The sequence below is a fragment of the Apium graveolens genome, chromosome 3 (genome assembly GCF_009905375.1).
Source record: "Apium graveolens cultivar Ventura chromosome 3, ASM990537v1, whole genome shotgun sequence".
NCBI classification, from domain to species: Eukaryota; Viridiplantae; Streptophyta; class Magnoliopsida; order Apiales; family Apiaceae; genus Apium; species Apium graveolens.
In genome coordinates, this window is record NC_133649.1 from 48,122,404 (window position 1) to 48,129,272 (window position 6,869).

Sequence of the window (6,869 nt, forward strand, 5' to 3'; positions counted from 1 at the left end):
AAATAAAACAAAGACACACCTACTTTAAGCGTATAGACATCTATATAAGCACCTCACAAACTCACCAACCCCTCTCCTCACAAGTCTCTTTATAAAATATGCACACACTAAAAAATGTCTTTCTCAAACATTACCCCCTAACTTCTTTGACACCGGACTCTGAGAAGAAGACAATCCTGGTAAGAGTGACAAGAATCTGGGAATCTATTAACAAGTGGAATGCAACGCTGTTGCGTACAAATATTATTCTGCTTGATCAATATATTTGTTTCATCTTTACCAAAAACATGAGGTCCCCACTGCACTATCATATGTGTTACAATTAACAATATTAATTACATAAAAAGTAGCCATGATAACTCTCTCAACCTTGCAGGGTAACCATATGATTGCGATTGTTGGAAATAACCAAAAATAAATTAACCTACCCCTACTCAAGGAAAAAGAAGTTTTCACCATCTCCGATTTCAAAGTTGTGCATGGGCCTAAAACCTACAATACTTTTGATGTAGATTATACAATCAACTTTTACTACAAGATTAAAATTGAAAAGGCCATTGACTCTGTAATCAGTATTCCACAATATAGATTTGACTTGAGGATTTTTCCTGATATAGAGAACTTGGTGGGAAATGTTGTTACGTTGATAGGTACGTCTGAACCTTAACTTCTATATTCCATAACATCCTACTAAACCTCTTCTAAGATTTTAGTAACCTACGTATATATATATATATATATATGTTTGTCTTGGTTAAAAGCTATATTAGAATGAAGAAGAGATGCAAAACAATGGTTTGATTCTAACTTTTATTTTTGGCTGCTGACCACTTAGAATTTAGTTACCTCTTACTATGCATGTTCAGCTTTTAACATCTTTTAACTTCATATTCCTTTTTTTTCACCGTTTTTACCAATAAACAACTTACTTCTTTCAAATAAATAAAATTATATATTGTCGGTTTGGCATGGCCAGTAATTTCAAAGGAAACGCCACATAACTAGCTCGCATTTACTTGTATGTCACTTATAAATGGCAAAACAGTTGTGCTGATTAAACAATTTTAACTGGGAATAAAATTACTTCATTTATTTTATTAATGGTATATGAAAAAAAATTATGACAATATATCCAATTTATTTTTAGGTTTGTATTCCTTACTAAATTAATCATACTTTACTTATTTAATGTTGTTTCCAAAAATTACCAATTATTGATGAAATTAATATTAATTTCATACACCATACAATGGCCCCCTTATATTTCACTGTGTTCACTAACACATATATATTCAAATATATACCACTTGCATATCAACATTTCACTTTGGTACCCAAATAAAAAATTCCTCACACTATCAATAAAACTTTTCTGCCACTACAACTTAGGAAATAAAAAAATTCATTATGTAGACATGTTATGTGAAATATTAAAAATACTAACATTTATATATTTAACAATTTAAATTTTTGACACTTAACAAATTTAGCTAATTTAGTTTAATGAATTGTCTATTACATGTTATTTTTAACATTTACCAACTTCCTAACATGCAATAATACGTAATTTTGCTTTATAATTGATTTGTTCGTTACTAAATATAGTATACCTCTTCAAATTTTAGTAGAAAATTTTTAGTGGCAATTCATACAATTGCTAATTTAACCTATTAATGCACAAATAGAACCTAGTCCAGTTAGTTCAGAAATATTGTGTACACATATTTAACTGGTCTTCACCTTTTGAACACACCACCCCTCAGACTAAACACGTCAAAACTCATGTTCCTACAGGCATGAATACATGTTGGTCACTCTATGGCAGGAAAGAGCACACCAGCTTCTAGACATGCTGTCTGGTATTGTGAAGAACCTGTGTTTGTGGTTATAACGGGATTGCTAGCAAAAAAATCTGGTATTTATTAAATTTCCCATATCATCCCTCTCATATATGTCACATATATAAATATATAGCCATAAATACTAAACAATAACAAAACATGCAGTACCGATTTCCCTCTCGAGCACAGATGCCACTCGCTGCTATGTCAATATTGACTACGATCCACTGGCTTCCCTAAAGGAGGCCATACATGTAGCTACCACCGGAAATGATGTGTCTTTACCTCCGCCTAAAATAATGGATTTCGTTGTTTCAACTAGAGAAGCCGTGTCGGAGTTACCGATAAGCTCCATTCTCAATACAACTATTCCTCGAGAAACCCATGTAGTTTCATACACTATTTCAGTTAACACATGTCTACAAACCATTTACTTATGCAAACTCATACATAACATTAAATAAATCATCTTCTTAAATTAGCACCTGTGGTTACATAAACCAGTTACGTTATGGAAAGTTGTTGATAATATTTAACTCATACTTCGATTACCTACAGGATGTACGTTGCATTTGTCGGGTCAAAATAGTTGCAATCCTTGATGGAAATAGCCGGTTCTATAACTGGTGCCCAACTCGAACTCACACCCTTAAGCCTTTGGATGAGAAACTTTTCCGCCTCACATACGGAGAAAAGCAGGAAGAAGTAACACAACAATAAAACTAACCCTAAAACACTTAATTTTAAAAAATCCTTTAGCAAACCAATGAACACAATGAAAAATCAATGCACGCGCATAACTATTCATAGAACACAGGTTTAGGATTGAGGCTCGCATTGAGGATCACAACCGTACCACAACCGTTACACCCTTCAAAAAGGAAGTTGAGCAGATTGTAAGGGTCTCTCTAGAATTTTTTTTGGCAGAAGAGGTATATTATTTATTCTCAAACACCATACATATGCACCTACAACCAATGAATAACACATCTGATTAACAACAACATTTATTCCTTGTACAGATGGTAGACATAGCGACTGTCCCACCAGTGGTGAATAACATTGTTAGGCACAAAGCATGCGCTAATAATTCACGCAAGTATACACGTTCGCAAGTAATATAGAATAATTTCTAGTTTGTTCCCACAGAGACTCAGACTAATTATATTTAATTAACACTTACTCACCAATGTATGATTACTTCTCAATGTCAAGACAATAACACTTAAGGTTGATTAACTAATTATTAACTATGATTAACTATGAGAATAAAACACTTAAATAACACTTGAATTAACAATATTAAACACACATAAGATCATAACTTCATTACTACTTCCTTCAATAATTATTGTTATTACCCTTAGCATGTAACCGTGATGATATTAATCGAACAACACGAAACTGATAAAAGCCAACTTTCGTTGCACAAATACCATTCTACCAAGCATCCACAATCAAGATAGAAGTTGAATAGGCATCAATTATGTTGAGACCCTATATATCTACAGAATTTGACAACATAACGATTTAAGCGCAAGTTATTCATTATGATTACTTAGGGCAAGTAAAACGGTTAGAGTTACCCACTAATCATGCATACAATACATGAACCTATGCTAGCATGGCAAGTTCTAAATCCCAAGATTCACTATCGTTTCATAAGAGATTAACAGGTTATCTTATATGTTCGCGACGCACATAAGATGAATAAGCACAACCTATACTAGATATCATACAATCATCACTTACCAAGGTATTAAACAATTAATTAAAGAAATCCAGAGTAAATCCGCTACGACCCCATGATCACGATTAGCCCATAATTAAACTCATCGTCACCATGGGTTCATATGAAAACATGATAATAACACGACAATATAAACTAATAAAATACTCATTAAAACCAGAGTATGTCACAAGAGTATTAAGGTTCAAAGTAAAGAAAATTATCATCCATTATTACAACGAATAAAAGAATCACAAGATAACGTATGCCTCCTCTTCTTCGTTACGGTGTGCTAAAACGGACTTCTTAATCTTCTCTCCTTGCTCCTTGCTTGATTGATACTTGATCCTTATTTCTTGTTATTGTGAAACATCTCTCAAGTAGGTTTATATAAGAGTCCACAAGAAACAGCTCCGTCAAAAGCCCAGTAGAATACGAATTAAAAATCCAGAATTAATTTTCTCGACCCCAGGCGGCCGCCCCAGATTCCAAGCGGGCGCTTGCACCTCCAGGTGGTCGCCCTACATCTCAGGCGGGCGCCTGGACTTCTTCTGGAAAAACAACCTTTTTGCTCCTGGTTTTGCTGATTTCTTCGCATAAATCCCCGCAACTGATTCCAAGTACTTCCCTAGGTTTATTATGATGAAATCTCCCTAAATTCGCAAGTTATACCCTGAAATACAAAGACACTAGAAAAACGCATCAAATACACAAAATACTTGATTTCAAGACATGAATTCAAGCCATTATAAGACGTTCTAAGTGGTATAAAATGCCACTTATCACACCCCCAAACTTAAATCGATGTTTCTCCTCAAGCGTCACAGACTTAAAAACAAAATAAAAAAACATGCATGAATGCAAACTACATGAAATGCAGTGATCCCCATCCTAATGACTCAACCAACTAACACATAACATCTCAATAAATGCAATTAGACGACTAAGGATCAATCAAATCACGCAAGCTAACATACAACTAGAAACGTGGTGTGTGCGAATGCTTAACAGATATGCTTCAAAACTAAATCAATTATCATAACTCAATTATCCCCAAGGCAATCACAAGATAATACGAAGAATAAATTCTAGACATAAAATGACTTATAACACTTCAAGATCTGGAGCTTATTACAGAATCATGCTTTTATTTAACACAATAACCAAATGCTTATTTGATCAATGAGTGGGGTCCACAAAAGACTTATGCAATGGCATCCATTTAGCGGATCCCAGACTATAAAAGCCATAGGTCACTAGGCATAAAGTCCCCTAAGAACTTAATAACTCGAATACCAAAGAGCTCACTCGTGATCAATTATGCATTAATCCATATTTTTTCTTTTTTCTTATTTTTTTTTCATTCTTTTTTTTCAATTTCTGAGTAAGTGTGTTTCGCTCCATCTTGCTCAACCCTAGACTACTCGCATACAATACGAGCCGGCTACTAGCCATTTGACGCCTAGCCACGACTAGCAATGAATTCCAATTTTTACTCCAATTTTATCTTTTCATGCCTTTTATCATTAAGAGCCTATCATACATTCTAAGCATAATCAATAAATTAACCTAAAAAATCATCAAACCATGACAACAATCTAGTCCTTAAGCATACTCTAAGACTTAGTGAAATTACAAGTGTTTCTAGCGTGCATGTCAACCTAACAAGATTCAACATCACTCTGTCGCTATCACTACACTCACATCAATATCACATATCAATTGGTAAAGCAACACAAAAGGGATCATGAAATATGCATGAGCTACATGACATGATAAATAAAGCTATAAAATAAAAAAAAACTATATGGCAAAAATATGCAACTATATGAACTAAACTATCATGAATATGCAACTACATGACACACACACAAATATGTTCCTTAACTACCACCCCCAAACTTAAAATCTTCACTGTCCCCAGTGAAGGTAATAAAAAGGAACACAGGGTATACCTACTCAGAGAGATCATCATCATCACCCTCAGAGGGTGGAGTGTCAGGATGCGGATAAGCAGAGTCCTAAATAAAAACGGGCCACTGGATATGAGCTCCAAGGCCTCTGAAAGCAGTCCCAAGTGCTAGGGTTAGCTCCTGCGCAAACCTACTCTGTGACTCGTACATCGCATCCATCTTCCTGGATAGCCTCCTATACTGGACATCAACTATACCTGAACCATCACCTCACTGGGCTCTAGAAGAACCTGCCTCGCCATGAGCCTGACTGGGCCTAGCCATCATAGCACCAGTTGTTGAACGTCCTCCTGGAAGATGATATCCCAAACCATGCTCCTCGGGCTCTCCACCCGTCCACTCCTGCATCACATTCAACGTCGATGAATCAATAGGATCGGCAGGCATATGCAGCTGCTCATAAGAATGTCAGTGGACTCCAACTGCCTTGCACAGCTTCATGACAACAGAGGCATAAGGGATGTTGTTATGCATTCTCCCCCTCAAAAACTTTAAAATCCCTTGGTAGATGAACTCACCAAGGTCCACATAATACTCCTCGTTCAAAATCCCCCACAACAACCTGGCTCTCTCGACTGTAACCTCATGTGCATGCGAAGAAGGCAAAATATTAGCACAAATAAATACATTCCATGCACGGGCATACCTGTTCATCGCAACAGCCAGAAAAGAAAGATACTCATTAGATCCCGTCTTAAACTTCCACACTGTGCCTGACTGACAAAGAGTAGCAATAATCAAATCCGAGTCAAAATCCCCGGGGGTCTTCTCATCCCAATTCTCCTCCCGGGGCTTCGGGCGAATCGCCTCGGGCTGATAATCAACAGTAAGCCCCTGAACAACAGAATACCCATTCTTGTCGGCCTTGGCGTTCGCATAGAACTCGCGAACCACACTCATCGGGAGCGCCTCAGGCGACTCACAAAAAGCAATCCACCCTTTCTCTGCAATTATCGGCAATAACTCGCCATCCCTCCCCGATGGAAAAAATCCCCTCTCCTTCAGAATTGGCTTAGTCAGAAGCCTAGCATACTCCTCCTCAGCAGCCCTATCCACCAACTGGGGCTCGCAGCAGTACCCCTCGAAGAATCAGCAGTAGGAATGGTGTTGTTGCTATCAACAGTTCGAGATCTCTTTGGGGCCATTGAAACTGAGAATAAGTGTTTGAGAGTTGTGTTTTGTGTGTAGGAGAGAGTTTGTAAGTTGAAAGTATATGGGAGTGTATATGGAGATGTTATGTATAGATAAGGTAGGATTTAGGTTTAGAAATTGATTAGGAGTGGGGTTTGTGACTTGTTTGTAGGACAAAATTCGTGGGTCAATGGG